Genomic DNA, 23478 nt, shown 5'->3' with positions numbered 1-23478 from the left:
AGGATCTTGAAATTTCATAGGTACATTGATCATGACAGGCAGATGACTCCTATAAATTTTCAGGTCACTAGGTCAAAGGTCATGGTCACAGTGACTTGAAACAGTAAAATGGTTTCCTATTGTTATCTCAAGAATAATTAGGCCTAGGATCATGAAACTTTAGAGGTATATTGATCATGACTGGCAGATGACCACTACAGATTTTCAGGTCACTAGGTCAAAGGTCAAGGTCACAGTGACAAAAAACATATTCACACAATGGCTGCCACTACAACTGACAGCCCATATGAGGGGCATGCATGTTTTACAAACAGCCCTTGTCTTAATAACTGTATTTACACATGTGCAGACATGTGGTGTCACCATTATGAACGCTTTTAATCCAAACTTGGAGATCGAATGCCTAATTCTCTTTTTATGCCCCCATTCTAAGAAGAGGGGGTATATTGGTTTGCTCATGTCGGTCCGTCCGTCCGTATGTCTGTATGTCTGTCCACCAGATGGTTTCCGGATGATAACTCAAGAATGCTTAGGCCTAGGATCATGAAACTTCATCGGTACATTGATCATGACTCGCAGATGACCCCTATTGATTTTGAGGTCACTAGGTCAAAGGTCAAGGTCACGGTGACCCGAAATAGAAAAATGGTTTCCAGATGATAACTCAAGAACGCTTACGCCTAGGATCATGAAACTTCATAGGTACATTGATCATGACTGGCCAATGCCCCTATTGATTTTGAGGTCACCAGGTCAAAGGTCAAGGTCACAGTGATCCGAAATAGTAAAATGGTTTCCAGATGATTACTCAAGACAGTGCTCCAGCCAGCTTTTCTAAATAGAGGGGAGCTTCCCCAAAAAGGGCACATTTCACGAGTAATTTTGGAAAATAGGGCATTTGGTTAAAAATATACTTAAGTATATACTTTGTTTATACTATATACTTATTAATTGTAAACACTAGTGCATTGGATTACTGAACACCAATTGTATGCTGTTCCTCATTTTGTGTAATGAAATTACAATAAATATATTACTATCTACATTGGGGCGAAGGAAAACAACTTAGTAGCCAATTTCCAAACCGACTTGGGCTAGCATCCGACTACACGCATTAGAGATATGTAGATATCATATTTCTTTCCGGTGTGTGTGTGTTTGTGGGGGGGGGGGGGTTAATTTTGATGTTTTTTCATCATGAGTCATCATTTAATAGTTGCAATAATCCAACTCCCAGCTATTGACCCTCAGGGTCCTGGCTCTGAGCTGTGAGTATTTACTAATAAAAGCTCAGAGCATTCAAGAAGAACTACATCATTGAACTGCATGTTAATCTTTCAGGTTCCAGTTTCAGCATCAGTGGCCTTTTAAAAGAAAATGAAATGTAAAAAACATGAAATAAAATCAAGGGTTTCACTGGGTCAAAAAAACGTTGTGACTGTCACTTCTTAAATTCGTTGCTTTAAATAACTTTGAGCCAATGTTTATCCACAATAATAATATTAATTAAAACAAAAATCTATATTGACAAATTTAAAGTCTAAACAATGATCAATGTCACCATGAAGTAGCATCCAGTCTGGAGATTAAAATGAAACATTGTTATTGTTAATAATAGGATTAGCTAAAGAAACTTCAGCGTACAGTTTATATAGTATTGACAGACCTGTACGCTGAAGCTAACCCCGTATTGAAAGTCAACCAGAGTCGTAACATATTTATGTCACGCTATTAATCAAAGAAAGCTCATTTTCTTGGATACATTTCTACATATATTGGTGAATGAATATAAATTACTGCATCGAGGAATATTTTAAGGTTCAAATGTTTCAAATGCATCTTACAATAGATGAAAATAACTCTCATCAGTCTGAAATTAACAATTTTGACGCCATTGTCGCTTTGTCACGTGACGAGTTTTTATTTGGATACTTTCGGATCGACCTTGACATTTTATGCTGAAATTGTAAACATTACTTTCGTTTTCTGAAATATATTATTTTTGCTTAACAACTTACGTCTGGTGGATTATAAGACTGATTTCAGTGTGAATCAGGTAGTTTTATATAATATTTACTTTTACTTTGTATTGACACTACAATTTGTTTACAAAAAAAGCCAGAATAATTAAAATACCGGGAAATGTCATTCTGAATTTGAAAACACTTGAGCACATGGTTTGTTACTAAAATAAGAAATAACGTAATTTGACCGTGAAATCTCGGGAGATTCGCATTTCAAGAAAGTCAGTCACATCGCTGTTTTTCTCAATATGTAAGAGCAGAATAGATACATTTTAAATGTTTAAGATAGTATTTTGTAAAAGAATATATCAGTTAAATGTGAAAAATGTCAATCTTTCCAATCAAGTGGTTGATTTGGGCCAACAACTGCATTTAAAAGCTGTTTTGGACCGGTCTTTGTTAACTGTCAACTTTTCGGGAATTTCTGGTTGACTTTCCTAATGGGGTTGGTCCATAACTATAAAGTAGCGCCAGTCAAAAATCATAACAAGCGACATTTAAAGTTATGGTAGCCAGAACTATAATAGGATATATTTATTTCACAACACGTTATTTTAACTAATGTTAACAACGTTGACAGTTTTGTTTGGTCGCGAAAATATATGACAATATCAACATTACATTTTACTTGCAGAGTGATAAATCCTCCTTCCAAACAAGTTCTTTATTTGTTGAAGTAACAATTGTCTGCCCCTATTCATGTTAAAATTCATCATGATTGAGGACAGACAGTGTTTTAAAGTTCAGAAATAAAATCCAAACACAAATATGTTTCCATTCCGTAATTTCGGACTTAAAAATAATCGCGTATTTGCATTAAAAAAAGATGTATATTTTCAAATGTTAATAGGTATTTTGAATTAAAAATCACTATTTTGCAAACAAAAAATTATAGCCAAAGAATTCAGAAGTTTAAAAAAATCGATAGTGCTGAGTTTGATTTCATTCAGTGTGATTGTGCCTAACCAAAAGCGTGACCTCAGGGATGATCTTTCACAGCATGTTACTATTGTCTGCAACAAAAGGCAAATTAGTGATCTGATAACAAACCATGCCCTTGGGGCTTGTTTGTTCACAATGTGTTGACTTATTACACCACAGGCAGTCATGTAAGGGTGTTATCTTTGTATTCATGTCGATGTTTCTGGCAATTTATACGGCCTGAAAGCAGGAATTTAGAGATCAAAAGGGTATTTGACAAAAAAATAGAGGGGCGCTTTTTAAGTGTGCAAATTTTAGAGGGGCGCAGCGCCCCTCTATTTATTGCTAGCTGGAGCACTGTCAAGAACGCTTTGACCTAGGATCATGAAACTGTATAGGTACATTGTTCATGACTCTCAGATTACCCCTATTGATTTTCAGGTCACTAGGTCAAAGGTCAAGGTCACAGTGACCCTAAACAGTAATATGGTTTCTGGATGATAACTCAAGATCACTTACGCCTAGGATCAGGAAACTTCATAGGTTCATAGATCATGACTTGCAGATGACCCCTATTTATTTTAGGTCACTAGGTCAAAGGTCAAGGTCACGGTGACCCGAAACAGTAAAATGGTTTCCAAATGATAACTCAAGAACGCTTATGCCTAGGATCATGAAACTTCATAGGTACATTGATCATGACTCACAGATGACCCCTATTGACTTTCAGGTCACTAGGTTAAAGGTCAAGGTCACCGTGACTCGGACACAGTTAAATGGTTTCCGGATGATAACTCAAGACTGCTTACTCCTAGGATCATGAAACTTCATAGGTACATTGATCATGACTTGCAGATGACCCCTACTGATTTTTAGGTCACTAGGTCAAAGGTCAAGGTCACGGTGACTTGACACAGTAAAATTGTTTCCGAATGATGTCTCAAGAATACTCATAGGCCTAGGATCATCAAACTTCATAGATACATTGATCTTGACTGGCAGATGACCCCTATTGATTTTCAGGTCACTAGGTCAAAGGTCAAGCTCACAGTGACAAAAAACGTATTAACACCATGGCTGCCACTACAACTGACAGCCCATATTGGGGGCATGCATGTTTTACAAACAGCCCTTGTTAAAGAAAGAAAAACGCTTTGTGTATGGGTCCGTTTCACACACCCATAAATATGCCAGGAAAAGACCTGCTTATGTATTCCCTATGTATTAAGAATGCAAAAAAGATGAGGTGGAAAAGAAAAGTATGAATTTACTTAAGATAAAATATCCTCTTTACTTGTTTGTATAGTGTAAACTCATATATATATTCATCCCAAATTTCGTGGTCAAAAAGACTTTTATGGACACATTAGTTTATTTTGTGGATTTTTCAGTTCAGAAAAATAAATGATGAATTTGTGTCGGTTATTTTTCTGTGTGTGATAAATTTGTGGATCAGTCAACCCTTAAAATCAACAAAAATAATGTACCTCAAATAATAATGGTTTACAGTGTAACCTGTGTATTAAGAATGTTAAAGATGAAATTGACAAGAATGATATGATTTAACAAAACATAAAATGGCGTCTTTTAGTGTGTATATCATGTTATAGCAGGACTTGTTTTACTTGAGGATCAAAAACTCTTCTTCAGCTCGATGCTTTCCAACTTATCATACAGGAACCTCAGTTACACAACACCCCGAGAATTTCTGTCATCCTCATAAGGCCTTGAGTTTTTATAAAGTTGTGAGATATTTAATAAAGCTTATAAGTATGATTCCATGGAATGTATTTGTTCTCAATAAGAAGGACCCCGGCCTCATTCCCAGAACAGTGTAAGAAAAGCTTTAGAGTTAGTTTCCATGCATGCAATGGCAACAAGGTAAGGATGCATGTTATGGGAAAACAGGACTTAATGCATGTGTGTAAAGTGTTGTCCCAGATTAGCCTGTGCAGTTCGCACAGACAACACATTCCCCTTTTATGGAGTTTTTAATTTAAATGAAGTCAGGGTCTTCCCCAGGCCATTTAAGCGCCCCTTACCGGGGCGCTTGAATTTCGAAATCAGAGTCCCCGGGGCGCCTGAAATTTTCCGATCAGTGTATTCTTCAGTAAAAGAAAGTGTAGATTGTCCAAAAAAATCAAGGTTTCCCTATCAGTGTATCAATATTCCCTCTTTTAAAAAAGCACTCGGTACCTACTTTCACAAGTAATCGCCATAAACACCACATGGGGTAATGGATAATCCACTGATAAGAGAATAGCATGACGCGCGTGTCGATTATTTTAGCCACATTACACAGTCATTTAAATGCTGACAATGATGTATCTTGTAACTTTCCAGTCGTCAAACTGTGAAGTTCATCATCCAATCGGTTACGCGAATGCTTATGAGGGCGGGATTAACTATCGACCATTATTTTTGATTGACGTCGGGCATGAAGTAAGAGTTTATCGCAGCTTGATTAGCAAGAAGTTGTACCATTTGAGTAATATAAAACTGGTAATTAGTACAGTACAGAACATTAAAGACGGTTTCGGGCATCATCATCACACCTTTTTACTGTAAACAAGTGTTACCTTAACCCGGGTGTACTTTGTCCAGGGTTTTCCATGGAAATCCATGGAAAATATGAGGCTGGAGTATTTGGACTAAGTTTCCAGCCTTTTCCAGCGTCAATATTTAAAAAAAAGGGTGGAAAATTGTCCATGGTATGTGAAAATAGCCTCGAATAGTTTCCATGGTTTTCCAGGCTCCCTGGAATAATTACCATGGAACAATTTCCAGGGTTTTCCAGCCAGCATGGAATAAATACCGTCCGAATACTCCATGTAATCTGGAAAACCATGGATTTTTTTCCAGGGTTTTCCAGATTACATGGAGTATTCGGACGGTATTTTTTCCATGCTGGCTGGAAAACCCTGGAAAATGTTCCAGGGTTTTTCTTTGTTTAATATTCCATGGATGCCTGGTATAACATGGAAAATTGTCCAGCGTTTACCATGGTCACTGAATAGAAAAAGAAATTTCTGGTCTAAAAACAATATTCATGTATTAAATGAATACAATACTCACAGCTTAAATAAATCATAATTTAAGGTTAGATTAAAACAAAACAAAAAATCAACATAATGCCTTAGTTTCTTCGATGCATTATTTTGTTCACAATTCATCAAAATATAACATCAGATTACAAATTGTGTTACATTTATTTAACAAATTATTCAGATCAAAAAAGTGTTGTTTAATACATGCTTACAAAGCCTCTACAGTACAGCCAAAGCGGCACAAACATAATCCGCGGCTACGCCACGGCCAGATTATTAGTCCGCGGCGGCCGAATCGTGTGTTCACGCGGCGTATCGCCGTGGCACTCGGCATCGATCCGCGCAACGACGCCGAGTCTGTATTAACCTGCGTGCTTTCGCGGAGTAAATCCGCCGCATACGTACGCGGCGGATCGAGTGAAAAGATATCCACCTACATGTACATACATGTATGTGTAGCGTAGAATTAATTACGCGCAACTGTTTATGTTTCGTTCGATTATCATTATTATATTTGTAATCCGAAACACACTTCAGAATTTTAATGCTAACGCGTCCTTTGGCAAATTCTAGCGTCAAATAAACAGTGCTAAAATATCCTTTGTTTCATAAAAAGCGCGCGAAAATTATGCAGACATGTAGAACGTCGTTTGGAAAGTTTGGATGTATTTTGTGTTGTATAAATACATGAACATCACGTCAGGCGTAAATCGCGTGTTCAGTGGAGAAAAAAAACGCCCCGATTAGACGTTATTTCATCATCTCTATAAATAGTAACAAATGCCCAAATGTATTTGATACTTAAGGAAATATCGAGAATGTTTGTGTATCGTAAATATTTACCAGCATTTGCTTTAAAACTGGAATATACGGGATTATCGGGTAATTAGTAGCGATATAAACTGTATAATATGAACAAAATAAAACGTGTTTATATACGCATATTCAAACAATAGTTGTAATAAGCTGATAATTTACAAAACTACAAATACGTCGTCACCGTCTTGATTATTGATGTGGCTTCAAACTGCTAATTTTCTCAGCTAAAATATAATAGCGGAATCAACATGCATTAATTTATAAATCCACCATATGCTGGAGCCTTGACCACTTGTATGTGCGAAAACATAATTACGTGACCTTGTTTATGTGTGAAATACATACGCTACGGGCGGGAAACAAACTTAATAATTGGACACATTAACTATGCTTACATGTATATGCTAATACAATCCGCGCACAATAAATTTATTATGACTTTAATTATTATTATAATTGTTCTTTCAAAATTTGTTAACTACATGTAACTTATAATTTAAAAAAAAATATTTTATGATCGCATCGACTCGGCATCATGTCGCGGACCGCGGCATGCCTCGGCGGACAGATGCGAAGTTTCGCGGCGAAATGCGACTTGCCGCCGCATACTGACGCGGCTTCAACGACTGACGCGGCATCTACTCGTTTCGCCTTGCCGCCGCGGATCGCGAAATACGTTTGTTCCGCTTTGGCTGTACTGTAGGTCCATTATCATAAATCAGGCCCTTACATAACAGAACAGGCGCTACTTTAAAAGTTAAAAAGTATAATGCAACCTTAACAACATGTATTCAAAGTAACAAAATACAAGCAAGTCAAGTAATATACAGTAACAATTCACGAACCCTGTACAAACGATATACAAGAAACAAAATGAAAAATTAAAGTTATTTTAGCTACTTCATGTTTGTCACAATATATGTAGCTGCCCATGAGCACAAGGATACTATTTTTCTCAGCTACTTTCACTTTAATGCAATTTAGGTGCTGAATTTCATTAAAATACTTTTATATAATTTTATTGTTCAAAGAAATTCAGAACATAATGCATGTACATGTATTACTTTCCAAGTGACAGTTTAAAATATAATTGCAAGTCTAAAACTTGTGAAGGCAGCTTAGTAAATTATAAGTACCCAGGTGGGATAAAATTACAGTTTTTAAAAACTTTTTTGTTAATTAGCTAGGCTTCAGTAGGTCGTGGATCTTTTATAGAACTTGTACTGCTGTTACACTGTACGGCTCCTGCATGATCTCTGAAAGAAAAACAAAGCAAACAATATTACAAGAAAGTCATAAGTTTTTTACATTTATCTGTAAAAGTAAATGTGCAGCAATCATATGATTGAATATCTATACTTCAATGCTCATTCATATTTTAATCTATTTCAGATATTTCATATCACTGCTCAATTTGGTACATCTGGCTTTTTTGTATTTGAGCGAACATTTACGATCCTAAGTAGTTAGCAATTATTTCTTTTCCATTTACTGAAATTTATTCTCTTAAAGTTTGCAAGCGGGCTTTAATCTACTTGCAAACAGGCAACCACACAGGAAAACTGAGACTTTCAAGTGAATAAATTGGTGATTTAACTTATATTTTTATATGACTCTCTTTTATTTTGAAATTTATATTGTTGTTTTCTTAAATGCCCCAAAACGGGGTACACTAGCATGTATCTGGAAACTCAAACATATATAGGAATTTTATATTCAGATATTGCTATATGAAAGTTATGCTAATTTGCTAATTCATATTAAAATAACCTGTAATTGAAACTAGACCAAAATATTGGATACCAAAAAGACAAAATACTTTCAGGTGGTTAACACTTAATTACTTATATGAGCCCGGGGCATAACAATATTTACCATGAATTTATGGCCATGTTAGTCCTCTTGGTAAATGCGCCAAAAGAGCTGCTTTGCTGTCTTGGGTTATTTCCCTGCCAAACTCTGCAGTATCTTCCATCAACTGGTCAGCTACAGTTAAAGCACATAATGAAAATGTATATAGAAAATAATTCAAGTATTGTTTTAAATATTTAGTAAAATGGTCTTTAAATAATAACTTACAATGAAGCTAATACATCACAAAGCATAGCATAACAAAATTTGTAGGTATGATTAGTACAAATTTATTATTGCTATAATTAGAATGATGTGTAATTCTATTGGTATGAAAATGCACAGTGAAACCTAAAAAACAATGCTATTGGTTTAATTAATTTATTTATAAACATTAACAGCATTAATGAGCATTGAGTTCTCATCATGCACAGCACATAACTCCCTTAGCCTCAGCTCCCTAGCCATCCGTTATAAACTTCCGATACTACATTCAAGCTTATTAATATCTCCACATAGGACTTCCTTTATCAAGCTGCAAACTGCACTTAGTGAAAATGTGTGTGACAGCTGCTTTTAAACTTCTATATTTGCCATACTTTTACCTAAAATGTCACATAAAAAAGGTCTACAATGATGACATAAGAAGAATAAATTTAAAGGAATATTTAGTAATAATGAAAAGCACAAACCTTCAGTTGTTGTTCTATTCCTAGACAGACTTCTCAAACACTTGTATGCATCACTTTTTAACAACATTTCATGTCACTTTCCAAATGATATCCATACATTTTAATTTTAAGAAATTCTTGTTAATGGAAAAACTCATTAACTCTACTGTTTGTGAACATTACATTAACTTCATTTTAACAACAAGTTTAACCTGCATAATTATTTTCTGCAATACGCCAGAATTTCAATCTAACAGGTAAACTTTCTGTATTTGAACTCAGCCAATCAGAAAAGGCTGTGATATTTTATAACCAATAGATTAGCAGCAGACATATCTGACTCACACACAGGTTTATCAGATAGTTTGTTAATTGCAAACCTGGATTGTAGTTAAATATTGAGTGTGTATACACCTTGAACAGGGTTAAAGAATTTAAACTTGTAGACATTGCTTTGAAAGTTACTACTATTACTTCTACTACTAGTACTACTACTACTACTACTACTTCTGCAAAACTACTACTACAATTACAACAGCCACAACAACAACAACAACTACTACTACTACTACTACTACTACTACTACTACTACTACTACTACTACTACTACTACTGCTACTTCTACTTATACTACTACTACTACTACTTCTACTACTACTGCTGTGGCTGCTACTACTCCTGCTGCTGCTGCTGCTGCTACTACTACTACTGCTACTGCTGCTGCTGCTGCTACTACTACTACAACTCCTGCTGCAGCGACTACTACTGCTACTACTGCTGCTGCTGCTGCTGTTACTACTACTACTACTACTACTACCACTACTACTACTACTACTACTACTACTACTACTACTACTACTACTACTACTACTACTACTACTACTAGTACTTCAACTACTATTGCTACTACTACTGCTACTATTACTGCTACTGATGCTGCTACTGCTACTACTGCTGCTGCTGCTACTTCTACTACTACTACTTCTACTACTACTACTTCTACTACTACTACTGCTGCTGCTGCTAATGCTACTTCCTTAACTACTACTACTACTGCTGCTACTAGTATTGTTATTATTATTTATACTACTATTGCTACCGTTACTGCTACTATTCCTGTAAATGCTAAAACAACAACACAATAATAACTGCTACTACTGCTACTGTCATTTAAATTTGCACCAATAGTATAATTATAAGTAGTTTAACTGCTTATACAACTTATACAACAACCACTTTTACTTCTACTCCTACAACATATTCTACTGCCAGCCTCAGCATTACTACTTCTACCACTACTACTACTACTACTACTACTACTATAACTACTACTATTTCTGCCCAAACTATGCACATTGTTTTATGTTTTATTCATATGTTGTGTAAATTGTTGAACTCTGATTTACTTTGAATAAAATGTGTTGCATTTTTATAAGTTATTTTCTCCTCTTATAAAGTCTAAGTTTTTTCCAGGGTCAGCTGAAAATGTTAGAGTCTTTTCCATGCTTAAAAAATTCTATGTTCCACTTTCCATGCTATCTGGAAATATTGTCCATGGTTATCCAGCCTAAATCCAGCGTTTTCCATTCCTTTTCCATGCTTTTCCATCCAAGGCTGGAAAATGCTTGGAAAAAAAGTCCACGTTTCATGGACATTTCTAGAACAAAACCCTGGAAAACCCTGGAAACTGTTTCAAATTCCAGGGATTTCCATGGAATTCCATGTTATACCAAGGATTTCCAGCCTAAGTTCCATGATTACCTTGGACAATGTACATCTGGGTTATGACTCATAATTAATACGAGAAATTAATTGCAAGTGGTAAACAATTAATTATTATAGCGAGTAAGTTGTGCAAATGACTCCCGGTTACAATTATGTGATAACAATTTATTTAATTCCAGTACATGTATATTTCAACATGTCCATTTATAGAACTGATTCACCTCGTTTTTCTGACATTTATTCGACACGTAATGCGCTTTAACAAATTTTCGTTGAATTAATTACGCACACTTGCAAATGTTTCGTCCGATAATCGATAGTTAGAAGACTGATGATGGCAACCGGCCGTTATCCTCGTGGACAACGTGAATTTCATGCATAATTCCGTCAAAACATTTATTCGACTCGTAAAGTGTTTAAACAAGTTATCGTTGAATTTATAACGCAACGGTTAATATTTGTTGAAATCTCAAATGGGACTGATTAAATTTGTAATCCGAAACCCATTCCCGTAAGTCGATGTTAACGCGTTTTTAATCCGAAACACACTTCCGAATGTAAATGTTACCCCAAGGTTAAATATTTTTGCTTCAAATTAGCAGTGCAAATTTATTTTGTGTCGAATCTTTTTCTCAATTAAAAAGAGCGCGAAAATTATGCAGCATGTACAACGTCGCGTCTATTGCATACAAATGGCGTGTATTGAGCGTTTTAACAAGCCCACAACAGGTCAGGGGATTGACGCATATTCAGAGGCAATATTTCATCAAATCATCTATAAATAGTCACTTAAAAAATGGCAAGGTTTGTGTTAAAGAAATAACTGAAAGCTTTTATCGTAAATATTTACCAGAAAGAGATTGGTAAAAACGGAATAAACGGGATTATCGGGTAATAAATAGAAACTTGAAAAATAGTAAGTATACAGTAATAGAGTCAGGTTGAAACGGATGTATTGGGGAATCATTCGAGTCGGGATTTTACTATCTGTGCGGAAAAGTTTTAAAACAATTAAACAATATAGAAAAATATATTTTTAAATGACTGGGAGATTTTTTCGAAGAGTCATAGCGCACCAAATGACGTCTTTTGACGCTGTTTTTCTTTGAGTTATAACGCACCCCAGAACGTGAATTGACACGTTAAATAAAAAAAAAAACGTTGGGAGGGGACACCCCGAACCCACCCCCGATCGGCCCCGGGGCGCCTGAAAAAATTCCTGGGGAAGGCACAGGCAAGTTTTTTCTTAATCAAAATTCAATATATGCAGAAATTCCATGATAAGCCTGTGTGGCTGCACATGCTAATCTAGGGAGACACTTAGGGCAACATTTATTTAGCCCTGTTTTCTCAGAGCAAGACAGTCTACAATCTGTTACAGAGTTGTACAAGGTGATATAATGTGAGCATTGTTTTTGGAAAATGGGGCTTAATGCATTGTTAGTGCAATCCACAGGTAAGCCTGTGCAGTGTGCACACAGACTAATCCTGCAAGTGCAATCCACAGATAAGCCTATGCAGTGTGCACACAGACTTATCCAAGTATGATAGTTTACGCTTTTAGGAAATTTTCATTTAAAGGGATTTCTTGTAAACAAAAATCAAGTCTTGATGGAAAGCGTCGTCTCAGGTAAGCCTGTGAGGACTGCACGGGCTAATTTGGGACAACACTATACACATGCTTTAAGCCCAGTTTTGCCAGAACAGGGCTTAAGTTAAGTCTGCTTCAAATCTGTTGTAGAGGGGTATTTATAAATTCTGATGAGAACAAATATGAGACAATGATGTACATGCAAATTAAAAATAATTGTTTAACGATACTTATATTAGGAATGTATGATATTTATTACTTACTGTAAATGGGTAGTCAAGCTAGTAAAAGTAATTTTTTGATTGATGGGGACCCAATTTTTTGTGTCAGTCAGCGTGTTATTTTAATAGTTTCCTGTCTGGAAGGGACATGATCATTAAGAGCTTTTTTTCTTTCTTACGTAATGGCTGTTTTTTACAAATTTGAGAATTTGGCAACTCAAATGTTCACAATTTAAAAAAGTTTGTGACTAAAATTTTCACAATTGTAAAAAGTTTGCGAAATTTTGAAAAGTTTGCGGCTCATTTTTCGACAATTTTGAACCGTTTGTGACTCATTTGTTCACAATTTTGAAAAGTTTGCGACTCATTTTTTTACATACTGATGGGGCCACAGCCCCTTCACAAGGATGAGACAAAACAAGCCCTGTGATTTGATTTGTGTTTGTGGGAGTTTGGTTATTTTTAAACTGAAACATTTATTTTTCCTCAACTGAACATATCAAACCAAATTCATGTTTGCAAATAACTTGGAAAAACCGGTGCCATGGGATTAGTTACTGAGAAAATGTGGAGTTTTGGGCATCTTCACAGTACTGGCAAACTAGTTGTGTTAGCTGGTAGTTGTTCATTTACATTGTAAGTGGCCTTTTACTAAGAATTTTACTCCCAGGTGTATGTTAACAGTCATGTGTTTTCCTCTTTTTAAAGTACACGTAAAAGGCACCTTCTTATATGCTATTGGACTAATAAAATGAGCACTGAAATTGAACATTTCACTAAAAACACATGTAAAAGAATATGTTGATGGATTTGTGAAATTAAGTTCTATGAAATTAAAAAGACCCATAATTCCCAATTTGAAGATTATTTCACACTGCAAATTGTCCTATTGTCTGGTATTATCACGCTTATTATTCCCAATTGGTGTGGTTCGGGTACTTTTAGCAATTGGGAATAAATATTGCTGGTGTATTACTAACGTGCTAGTTCAAAAGGCTAACTGGGCTTCCATATTCCATATTGGTTTGCTCAATGTTACAGCTACTGCTAAGCAAAGAATACAACTGTCTGGTGAAAGGCTCGACCGTATCAAAGTCCAGTGATGTCGGGGTACGCGGCCTTTCCATGTCTGGGGATTGCATTTTAGCCGACACTAACAAGGGAGAGAAGTGAAGATCTGCACCTGCAGTGAGGTGTTCCCCTTTAATTGCTGTTTAATTAATTTAACGGACAATAAAAAGGGAGAAAACTGAAGATTTGCACCAGCAGTGAGTTGTTTCCTTAAGTTGCTTTTTATTTATTTAGCCTACAATAACAAAGGAAGTAACTGAAGATTTGCATCAGCAGTGAGTTGTTTCTCTTTAGTTGCGGTCTAATTTTGTCTTCAACTTTCGTTACATATTAATTTCCTTTTGAATGTTTTTCTTTTGTGAATTTAATCAGATTTTAACATTCAAGTATCTGGCATGGTAAAATTTTGTTTGTGTTTTTTTAACTTTGGGAAGACATTAATGTTAACTTTTTACCTCCAATTTATTGAAACATAAATGTACAGTAAAACATCAGTGAGGGCATTATAAAAGAAAAGTTCTTAATAGAACGAGTACCATTTAAACATATTAGAGTTTTAACAAGTTGATGTTCCCTGATATTTTTATTGTTATGCAGGAAAGAAGTGGCTAAAAAGCTAAATAAGCCGCGCTCTGAGAAAATAGGGCTAAACACATGTGCTTAAATTGTTGTCCCAGATTAGCCTGTGCAGTCCGCTCAGGATAATCAGGGACAAAACTTTCCTCTTTAAAGTTATCTTTCTTTGAAAGGAAGTCTCCTCTGTATGAAAATCCAGTCTAGTCGGACATTGTCCTCCCTGATCATGTGGACTTGCTAATCTGGGAAAACACCTTATAATATTAATGAGATGCATATTGGTTTTTAAAATTACATCTGCAATCTGCAAGTTAAAAATATAAATTATGAATTGACAGGTTAATATAGTATTGACCAACAATTTAGATGTTTGAGTACCAAATGGTTTGACTGAATCAAATGTCATGCTATTTCGGACAAGGAACCAGTGAAATTCCAGATTCAAAACTCATGAGACTGAAGTTTTGCCGCTGAAATCCTTCACATCCTATCAAGAGGCATATTTTGTTATAGATTGTAATATTAACCTGTTTTACTAGTTCATATTACCCATGTTTTCAGAAGAGCACCAGCCTTGATATAGAGTTGGTACGGCAACGACACAAGTCGGGCCCGCTGGAGCCCCAGTCCAGCACGACCCCTCCCCTGACCCCTAGCTCCTCCCATTTGACCTCCGGCATCAAAGAGTCAGCATTGTTTAACAATTCCATCCCATAGCAATTTCTGAGCACATAAGAGTGTTTGCACATTTTTCTCAACAAGCGCAATGTCCGTGTTGAGTCTGCACTTGAGCCCTGATTGGTTTGATAGACTCAAGTGCCGGAGGTGGTAGAAGTGTTACAGACATAAGAAGTTATTGCAGCAGTTATGGTAACACTAACAGTCAGCTCTCGCTGTTTGACATTAAATTGAATATTACGAAAAAATACAAAGCTGGATAACTCATTCCATTCTTTTTGGGACAAACAGACCTGCAGCAAGGAACAGGAGAAAATCACGGGAATGTTTGAAGAGTTTAAGTCAGAAGCGTAAGCTTTCCACCGGGGATACTCCTGGATGGTCTAAACTTAAGGGACAGTCCAGGTTTGTCCTCTCAGGTGTCCAAACTGTCCAAAGAGAATGCATTTATTTTTGACGCAGTTGCTAACAAAGAAAGGCAGTACCAACTTCGTTGTGAAGAGTCAAGCATGGTACATCCCTGGGGCATGCCTCAGGTGGGAATTCCATCTGCAACAAGGTGCTAAAGGTGAACCCATCAGAGTGTGTTACTAACCACTTCAAGACCAAACAGCCTCACATTGATTCGACGATAAAGAAGGCGTTGAAAAATGACAGCAGTTTTGATGTGTCATCCAGTTTGCTCTTCGACTCTCAACCCAACGTTAGTTAGAACGCAAAATCAGCATTTAGCGTTATCAGCGAGGCTCGAAGGTCATCTCTGCTTCTTAAGCTTCAGGTGAGACCTTACAGTGTTATTTACTTTGTAAAAGTTGGGGCAAAAATTCAGCACCATTCCTAATATCAAAAAGTCTATTCCATATTTTTCCCATAATTACTGTCTTAAGTTCCCAATTAAAGATTTGCCTGAAAAAAATTATTTATATTTAATAGGTTCCAAAACGTTTAAGTTTTACATTGTCATAAGTGAAATTAATATTAATAGCACTAATTATAAATTTTTTAAGTATTTGTTAAGAAACAGTTGTATTGTGTCACAGTGACATTTAAAGTGGCATAGTCTCACATTTAAATTTCTGAAGTTTATGCCGTTTTCAAAAAATATATATATATAATTATGACACCTTGCTACATTCTGTACTTTTCCATGTATTCCTTGCTGTTTTAAGCCCCAAACATTTTAATTTAATAAGTGTGTGCATGTTATTCATTATTACAATGCTATTGTGAGTGCTAATTTGCGGAAAAAACACATTGTAGATGTTAAGAAAGGTGTAGCAGTATTCATATTCAAGGCTTATTTATTTGTCACTAAAAACACTTTTTATGGTTAACGTTCCATTTCCTTTTCAGATAAAATTATAAGCCAACAAGACGAACACCGTTGAATCATTTCGCACATATACTAAAACTCGCTTAAGAAATTCAGCACGTCACTTATGAACATCTCGCAAGGCGGCTACATCAGCACTTCCAATAGCTGAGCCTTGGTGAGTTCCACTCCTGTCCCGATGAGTCGCTCGAGGTGAAACAATCTGATCCACAGATAGAGCAGACGCTGAGTGACTCGTCTGTTAAAGTGACTGACCTCCATATGTGCTCTCTAATATTGTGCCTGAGGAGCAGTGTTGGCCTACATTCCCTGTTCAGGGCGGTGACTTTGGCGTCAAAACTCACACAATCTCTGTCTATGGCCCTATCGCAGCAGCACTCTGGGAAAACAGGGCTTAATGCATGTGTTTAAAGTGTTGTCCCAGATAAAGGTGTTAAGTCTGCCGGCTCTTATCAGTGACCACACTTTCCGAATAAGCCTTTAAATGAAAAATTCCATAAAAGCGGAAAGTGTCGTGGCTGATGATTTTCAAGACTCACACAACCTCTGTCTATGGCCCTGTCGCAGCAGCAGCAGCAACAAAAACAGGAAGTATTTCAGCTGCACTCTGGGAAAACAGGGCTTAATGCATGTGCCTTAAGTGTTTTACCCACGAAAGCGTGTTAAGTCTGCCCAAGCTAATTTGTGACCACACTTTCCGAATGTACCTTAAAACAAAGAATTCCATAAAAGCTGAAAGTGTCGTGGCTGATTAGCTTGTGCAGACTGTACATGCAAATCTGGAACAACTCTTTACACTTATGCATTTAGCCCAGTTTTTAAAGAGTTTAGAGTTGCACATTTAGTTCACATTACATCAGCTTTTTTCTGACCTTTTTGGAGAAAAGTTCTTATTACCAATCAGGAATTTTGCGGTTTTTGACTGTTCAAACTGAGTTAATAAAATGCATATTAGAGTTGATTTGATATCAGTTTTAATCATAGGGGGTAAGGGCATATTTTCATACTTTTTTGTTTGTTTTCACTTGTATATTAACTCCTTGCATAAATTATACAAAATACTGATGTTTTATTTAAATTAAACAATTATTGAAATGCAGTCAACATTTAAAAAAAATTAATCTGCATTTCATTTATTATTTGGTAACAAAATTTAATATATTTTTACATAAATTGAAATTAATCACCTGTCCAGGTTTTCAGTTTACAAATATGCCCCTGGATTGAGAATATGAAGTGAATATGTATTAATTATTTCCCCCGGCTAATTGGGGTATATAGGAATCACCTTGGACAGACGTCTGTCTGTCTTGGACAGACGTCTGTCTGTCTTTTCATATGTCTGTGGGCGTTCACTTAAAATTCAACGTTAAGCATTCAAACTTTCAGGTATTGTTTAATCTCATACGAGGTTGTGCATGTACATTTTGTATCCACTGGGGGCTGACGAGGTCAAAGCGTAGTCCGTTTCGCTACGACGTCGAGTATATGTTTTACTACGAAAACATTGTTTAAATACACATGACATCGAGAACGGATAAGTCGAAAATTGTGTTTAAAACATGTAAGATTATGATTTTGTAATAACAAAACTCTGAATTTAAGCACAATGTCATTTCATAGGTCTGTTACATCAAATTATAATCCAAGATGTGTCTGGTTTATGCGGTTAAACATGAAATAGACCGCTGATTTATCAAACCGAAGTCAAGTTTCACTTTTAAAAAATGCAATTAAGGTTTACAACTGTGTTTAATTGACACAATTTTACAATTTCCATATTGATCTATGTATTGTTAAGCCACTGGGGTGTTTAGAAATTTGTAGGGTGACCCAGTTATCAGAAATAAAGGCTACATATTATTATAAGGCATGATCATGTCTCTGACAGCATACGTATATGCCTCGCTACGACAACGCTTTAGCGTGCATGCGTTTCTCACAGAAGACGTATTGGTTATCTCTCAAAGGCAAAATAAAGAAGAAACAAGAAATATCTTTAAAAAAGATATACGGCGTTGATTGTGGTCGATGTTTATGAACGATCAAAAGTTATCTCCATGAGATAAAAAGTAGCGGATGCCTTTTATCTGCGCAGTTCTTAGCTACATCATAAGCAAATCAATTACGGGGTGTTGCGCCAGATTTCGTGGCTTATTTTGCTTTATGTGATATTATTACTCAGATATCTATATTTACAGAATAGAAAAACACAAGAAACATGAAAATAAACGAGTGCATATAGGTCAGCCGGCAATACTCGAATCTTATTTAATTGAATAATTATAGTATAGTGAATTATTGTGCTCATGCTTAATAAACTGGTCTAAATGGATAAATATTTCTAATTAATTTTATCAAAATTGGTCCTTATCATGCAAATGTTGAAACCATATTAAAAATCGATGATTGACATACCACAATAATATCGCCGAATATCTTTATTTAGTATCTTTCTGATCAAAACAGACTTCAAGTGCACAAAGTTTACGAGACGGCGTTTATATAAAGATTTCTGCAACTGACCGCAAACTGACCTTGATACCTTGCGGATTGAATGCAATGCATTACAGTCACTACGTTATTGTCAGTAAGACCGTTGTAACACAATGATCGCAACCCCTTTTGCGAACTCCGGTGATGAACTGTATATAAACTCTGACTTTCACAAATGGCCGCTTTTGCGCTGGTAATTCTCTGAAAATAAAAGGTGAACGCACAAACTGTATTTATTTGGAAAATTGATTGTAAAACTGTTCTATCTATTGAGCCTTTTCATTAGAGATAAAATTGTTTCATGCAGTAAAACAGTGTTACAAAGACGCGGATATGTTTCCAATGTTCTGGTGTTATACTCAAATCAGCCAATGGAATAAATGAAGTGTATTCATTCGTACCTAGCCGCGGGAAATTTTATTTGAGTATTATTGGACACTTACAAAGGTCAAGTCAGGGTGAAAAGCTGGCTTAATACAGCTTACGCCGAAAAAAATTAATACAGAGTCATGGAGTGGCTGGATGTTTCCTTTGAGACAGAGGTAGTAACAACGGCACAACATGATCCGAAGCGCACAGTCGACATGGTAATGCACATTATTATGATATAATTACATTCACGACTAGGCCAAAGGAAACGATTAAAATCGAAAATCCATATATAAGATGACAGTTGAGAGTCGAGAACCTAATGTCGTCGGTCTCAATAAAAATGACGCATCTTCACCTTTTGACAATCCCTTATACGTTCATTTTGATAGAGACCGACGATAGGTTTTCAGCATACGGTACTCTTTATCAAATGACATTCGATTCTCGTTATTCCCAACTCGCTTATCTCGAAACTCTGCTTATGTCAAAGTAAATCCAATGTTCCAACTTCGATCATTATTTATCTCATACGGATTTTGATTTTTACATTGTATATATCAAAGCGATTTTCTTGAAAATCGGTAATCGTCAACTAATTTTGAGGTGAATTTCATGTTCGTATACATGATTGTACCTGTAAAATCCACACCTGTAACAGCCGTAAGGTGTGGAAAGTAGGACCCCAATGGCACAAATCCGCAATTGCATAATCAATATATTGTTGTAAAGTTGTGGCAGTGGGTTTCTGTCACAGGTTATTGTTAACTGCGTACATGACGGCCGGTAAATTTACTTCGTGTTACAATGCGGTTAAGGCCCAGTCTCACTATGATGCCGGCGGAGCCCCAGTGCGTGATCATGCATCTACCGGGATGAACCGGGGCCCTACCGGGATGAACCGGTGCTCCACCGGGATAAACCGTGGACGACCGGGGACAACCGGTGCTCCACCGGGAAAGTATTAAAATGTTTAATACCTCCGGGATGAACCGGGAGTCACCGGGTAGGACCGGCAACGACCTGCGTGGCACCTGGAACAACCGGGACTGTACCGGGAACAACCGGGACGGCACCTTAGCTCCACCGGGGCCCAAAACCACCCCGGCAGAGCTCCGGCAACGCCCCGGTGAATGCCGGCAGAGTCCCTTTATAGCTACGTTACATAAGTAAACCGGTGCTCTGACGGTACCGTCCCGGTTGTTCCCGATGCAGTCCCGGTTGTTTCCAGTGCCAAGCCGGTTATTGCCGGTCCTTCCCGGTAACTCCTGGTTCATCCCGGAGGTATTAAACATTTGAATACTTTCCCGGTGGAGCCCCGGTTGTCCCCGGTTAAACCGGGGCGTTGCCGCAGCTCTGCCGGGGTCTGATGCCGGTATAACCCCGGTGAGTGCCGGCGTAGTGACGGTATACCGGGGCTCTGCCGGGACTCTGCAGGCTTTCACCGGGTTCAACCTTTTCGTTTGGATGTTCATGCGCACAGTGAAGCACGGCATCTTTTGCACTGGGAAATGGCAGTCTGCAGTAACTGAAAACTGCATGTGATATGTCCAGAAATGGATACAGAAACTTCGTTGAGCAACGTATACATTATATTTGTACTTCGTTGCGCAACCATTACATACTCTGTGCGAAACCTTTACATAAAACGACTTGTAATTTCCTTCGAAACAAAGAATTTGCATAATTAAAATATATGTTCGTAACCTGTTTTGTACTTTAAAATGTGTAATGTACACTGAATCGAAGTAAAATGTAGTTTTATTTAATTTAAGTTACCGTAATTGGCTATTTTAACAGAATAACCACCTTATGCATTGCTTCAAATCAAAATATTTCGATTTTAGCTCAAAATAAACTTAAAGGTTGCAACTACGCGCATTTGTTATTAGTTTGTTATTGAAAATAAGTACCTACCATTACTGGATGTTCCGTTCTCTAATCCATAAACACCAGAAAATATGGAACTCGCCTGATTAAGAAGTGTATTTACACCATGTTTTCGTAGTAAAACATATACCCGACGTCGTAGCGAAACGGACTACGCTTTGACCTCGTCAGCCCCCAGTGGTATCATAATACTCTAAAAATTACAAAACTTAGAAATTCTATAACCTCTGCTACATAGACTTGTGGCATTGGGGGATATTCTATGTAACAATGGTTACAAATTATTGTTTGACTAGACAGCAATTACACTTTTTGAGCTGATTAAGCATTTTCCAGTAATATTTATAAGGATTAGAAAATGTTGTTCTAAGTATTTTGGAAAAAAAGCCATATTGTGCTTTTGGATTGAGTCAGCCACATAACTTGTTAATTTAATAATTGAATGGTCATGAAATAATTTCTAAGGTCATTCTCTCTCTGATTCTAGTACGGCAATTGTCTGTTACTGGCATAAGTATATGTACTCAGTAAGGCCAGGAAAAGGTTAATTTAATAACCACACTACTATGACTAAAATGCATTTTTATGTGTGTAGAGGTCAATTAAAAAATTATAAAATTCCTGTACTTTTTAGCTGTTTCATACAGGACCCCGTACAATCACAGATTGGTGCCCAGCTGAACAACAGACTCTCTCACTTAAGCCAGGCCTGAACGCATGGGGTCACTTCCTGTGTATGAGTGGTATGTATGGATGTGTCCATGACACACAGGCTAATCAGGGATGACACTTTCTGCATAGACTGGATTTTTGCTAAGAAAAGCCTTCCTTTAAACTAAAAATACAAAAAACGCAGAATGTGTCGTCCCTGATTAGCCTGTGTTGACTGCACAGGCTAATCTGGGATGACACTTTATGTAAATGCATTAAGCCCATTTTTCCCAGAATGAGGCTAATATTTTGCCAACAAACATTATCTTTCGTGATGACCTTATATAAATGTTTTTGTGGACACCACAGGCTAATCTGGGATGACACTTTAAGCACATGCATTAAGCCCAGTTTTCCCATAACGCGGCTCATATCATGACAAGTTTTATAGTCACCAGCCAGATTGTCTGTAGCAGCTCACAAATATGGTCCTGGAATGAAGGTAAAATTGGCAAATCAACCGTGTCTGCATTTGCACTTAAATGTAACACAGCCTTTAAACAGTTGAAGTTTGTCGGCATTCTTGTCCTTCGTTTCATTGGTGTATAAACTCTCTGAAAAGTTGGGTCTTTTCTATGCTTAAAAGCAATCAGAATTTCTGCAAGTAGGCATAATTTTCTCGACTGTGCATATGCATTTGAGTGTACTGCTCACATGGATAAACTTTGTAGTGCTTTGTTGTGTTTTGTTCCTTTGTCTAATTGTATGTCATTGGTGACTATTTCATTGGACAACATGTCAATGAACAAGGCACCCTTCCTTGAAAACCTCACCAAACTAATAAACAGTTTGACTGCGTTAAACATGACCGTTTGGGATTCCAGGCCAAATGTCAAACTAGTACCAATCTGTGCCCAAAAAGCAGCTGTAGCCGTGGGGGGCAGGTTCATGATGCAACCGTGGTCTCATTGCTCTCTGAACATCTCTTTCCCAACAGCAACAGTACAGCAACATGACCTGTAAGGCATATTCACTTGTCACTAATATAACTCTAGTTCAGTTTACTTTCCATTGCCGTTTTAGTAAACATTATTAGCCAACAAGACAAACATCGTCTAAGTGAATGTTAATGACAATCCCAACTTTCTCAAACAAATACTCGCTTATTGGGTATTATTGATTCATGGTCTTGGAAAATGGTGTTTAATGCATGTTCGTTAAGTTTCTTCCCAGATATGCTTAAATTTCTTTTTTGTTGAGAAGAAACATCACTTATGCAAAAAAATCCATAAAAGAGGGAAGTGTTTTCAGTGATTAACCTCTGCGGGCTGCATAAACGTCAGTTTTTCAATAATTCTTCTGACCTTTTGGGGAAAGGCATCCATTGGGAATTGTTTGTTTGAAATTGGTCAAACTGGGTAAATACCATAGGTAACAGTTGACATAAATCATTATTAAGTTGTGTCTGGTTTTTTGGCTGAAAATAAGCCTTTTAGCCAAACGTTTGTTTTGTTTTTCCCTTATATATGACAAAAATATCCCT

The 23478-nt window shown here is 36.8% G+C and overlaps 1 protein-coding gene across 11 annotated transcripts in view; it reads left to right on the top strand.

The window, feature by feature from the left end:
• The window catches only part of LOC127848097 (uncharacterized), a 211175-nt gene that overhangs the window by 171275 nt on the left and 16422 nt on the right, over positions 1–23478 (top strand). For 6 of the 11 annotated variants that reach the window (XR_008034351.1, XM_052380404.1, XM_052380396.1 and 3 more), the window contains 3 exons: positions 13913–14139; positions 15080–15974; positions 16550–22027. The gene's annotated coding sequence lies outside the window, so the exon portion shown is untranslated. Of the gene's footprint in view, positions 1–13912; positions 14140–15079; positions 15975–16549; positions 22028–22819; positions 22955–23478 lie in introns of all 11 variants that reach the window. The other 5 variants (XM_052380401.1, XM_052380398.1, XM_052380397.1 and 2 more) reach the window with 5 other exon arrangements.

The sequence above is a fragment of the Dreissena polymorpha genome, chromosome 10, assembly GCF_020536995.1.
Source record: "Dreissena polymorpha isolate Duluth1 chromosome 10, UMN_Dpol_1.0, whole genome shotgun sequence".
Taxonomy (NCBI): Eukaryota; Metazoa; Mollusca; class Bivalvia; order Myida; family Dreissenidae; genus Dreissena; species Dreissena polymorpha.
Note: the sequence above shows the minus strand (reverse complement) of the source record. Positions and strands in the feature narration are given on the sequence as shown.